Consider the following 3,410-nt stretch of genomic DNA (forward strand, 5'->3'; position numbering starts at 1 on the left):
GAGACCACACCGAGAAAGAATGATGGTGACGGCGATGAAAGAGACGACGGGGCCACCAAGCGACTTCAATAACTCCAGAGGGCGCCATATTTAAAAGGTCAATCGGGTCATCAGCAGAGCAGAGAGAGAGAGCTGAGAGAGGTGTTATAATCCGAATGCTAGAGGGCGTACTCCAGACTGAAAAGTGATTCCAACAGAGGGGGAACTAACAAGATGGCGGCTGTAAATGTGTTCAAAATAATAATCTAATATAATACATTAAGACCACATAAATTACAATACATATTCTTGTCAAAGCACAGTGAAGTTTTTCTAAATATATATGTATTGTCCCTTGGACTAATTCCAAAAAAATAAAAAAATAAAAATTCGAAAAAAAGTTGGTCATTCTGAAGTATCATAATAGTTATTAACTTTCACCAAAAATTAGTCGAAAAACAAAATCACAGACGTTTTTTAATCGCGACTCTACATCCCACTATGTCGGTCAGTTGGTCGGTCGGTAAACACTAACTTGACGTGTATATGGCCTTGTCTTTGATATCAGTTTTATAGCATATTTCTTATGGTGGCCAGGAATCGATGTGGTTATGTTTTTACGGTGCGCAATCAAAAATTTAATAATGATATTGATACCAAACACGTTTACATATGACATTTTAAGCAAATTTTATCAGGCTCCCATTATAGTTGTTATTGTAATTTACTTGCTGTTTATGCAATTATATGTATTTCGATAAAATATTAATAGACGTCGTCAGACAGCTGTAGTTTTGTGTGAAGAACACATGGTTATTACTTTACATTCTTACGTTAGTCGTTGGGCTGCCGATGATTGCCGGCCAAAGATATTGACGAAATACATTAGGCATATTTCGCGGGTTTGTTGACAATGGATGGGGGAGGTATTCGATTACGAAACTGTGGCTAGGTCTATAGTTTTAGGCTAGGACCGGAGTAGTCCTTGCATAATTATTATAGTCTAGACTAAAAATATAATCATTGCTGTAGCAGCCATTTTATCTCCTCTGCATGCAGAGTAAACAAGCATGTGACGTCACGTCGCTGATATCAGGAGGCATGCGCAGTGACTCGGAACGCGACTAGGAAGCGACAACGCGGAGAGGCACACTGCGCGTAACATTGTGTAAAGGGTCTTTCACACCTGTTCCGGCACGGTTTCGGTCCGGCGAATCGAACATTAATGTTTCGTTTTCACGCGGCTATGCGCCAATCGATATGCGCGTAGCCGCGTAAAAACGAAACATTGACGTTCGATTGGATTTTCCGGCGCCGGACTGGAACCGTGCCGGAACAGGTGTGAAACATGCTGAGGCGGCGGACTACGTAGTACAAAGGCTTGTCTTCCGAGCTCTCTCCTTCTATTTTTATACCTCCATGTTCAAACTTTACGAAAATAAAAACGCTAAACAAAAATGTTGCTGTGTGAATTATTTTATTTATTTTATTTTCAATCTTTCTACATAACAAAAAAAAACATGTAACATGTATAACAGGGGAGTAGCGGATCTTGTGATGTGCTTGACAAGCCCCTGTCAACTAGGACGATAAAATAAAACCGAGATTTAGAAAAAAACATAGAAAAATATGCTAAAATAAAATTAATAAAAGTGTTCTAAAAATACAAATTGCTATCTGAACATTCTGGTTGTATAAAAGTTAAAAAAATCGGATTGTATAGGCCTAAAAGTTAAAAATTCTGATTGTATAAAAGTTAAAAATTTAAAAATTCAGAGTAGGTACAATCTAAATGTACATTTACAAAACTTTTGGTTTATAAAAAATATGAAAAGTTAAAAATCTATAAGATGTTGCTTTAAACTGTGTTTAAACTTAAAAAACGACTCTTCAATAAGATTGTTTCTAATCGTAGCACCTGAAAACATTTTAGGAAGCCGTACTATCCTTGAGTATTTAAAAGCATCAGTACGGTAAAAAAACATTTTTAAATATTTTGACAAAAAGTGGGTCATTTTGAAGTATCATAATACAGGTAGTTATTAACTTTCACCAAAAATAGTTGAGAAAAAAAAATTTAACCAAAATACAGACGTTTTTTTGTTCAAAAAATAACTTTGACTTCCAGTCAAAGTTTTCGATAAAAACATTTCTCATAATGCAACGCGCTTATTTGGCTACTCTGTATGCATAATCATAAAACTTCTCGCGATCTGTGTGAAAACACCTTCTCAACCGCGACAAGTTGTAAACAATCCTAATTAGCATCATGCATAATGCATACTCATGGTTTGAAATCTTTGTTTACTTTCGCTCATGACGATTTACCAGACGAAATTTAATCAAATTAATTTACATGTTAATTACGTAAACTTGTTGTTTTTTCCTCAAATTTTCGACCTAAAGTGAGTAACTTTAATATTACTTTGATATGGCCAATTTAAATTTAAAATAATTTTTTTTTCATTTTTTGTGTTTCAAGGGACAATACAGAGATTTGTTACCTATTTGCTACTTTTGTAATAAGTGTGGTGTAGCAGTAACCCGTGCTCAGCACGGTCTTGTCTGCCTTAATAATTCGCATGTAATGATTAAGTATTATAACAGCGCAATACTGGATATTGGACTTTATGCTGTGTGAATATGTTAACATATTAATGTTAACATTTTAATACAAAATATAAATATGAACATTAGTAAAAAGGTTCATCTGGATCACTGTATAGTAAAAGTAAAAGTAAATAGTAAAAGTTGTCACCAAAAAAGACGAGAAACTAACAGAAATGAAAAAGATTAAACATGCGCTCGTTGGGTGCGAGTACCCTAATTGGTCCATGGACAAGATAATCCAAAAAAGATCGGAGAAAGGAAAACAAAATGTCAAACAAAAAACAAAAGATACAACCAAAAAAAAAACAAAGGTAACATAGGGATACCTTACATACCAAGAATATCAGAAGGAATTAGACGCTGCCTATCTAGTTACAATGTCAACACTTATTTTACTCCACAAAACAAATTAAGAAGCCTTTCAGTTCACCCAAAAGACAAAATAAAAAATGATGACAAATCTGGTGTAATATACCAAGTAAATTGCAACAACTGCGAAAAAGCATATATAGGAGAAACAGCCAGAACTTTATCCACAAGGATAAAAGAACACAAAGCAGATGTCACTTCACATTGTACAGGGATCCTAACACGTTCAGCCAGAAATTCAGCTTCAGAAATTGTTCATAACTCAGCCATCACCGATCACATGACCACTCACACTCATTTACCAAATTGGAACGTAAAAATACTAGGCACAGAATCATCATGGAAAGACAGGAAAATAAAAGAATCAATAAAAATAAGAAAACATGGTAACACTATGAACAGAGACGACGGCGGTTTGGAACTCCCAAAAGAGGAGGCCCCGACAATCCCAT

This window comes from Antedon mediterranea, chromosome 10 (assembly GCF_964355755.1).
Source record: "Antedon mediterranea chromosome 10, ecAntMedi1.1, whole genome shotgun sequence".
NCBI lineage: Eukaryota > Metazoa > Echinodermata > Crinoidea > Comatulida > Antedonidae > Antedon > Antedon mediterranea.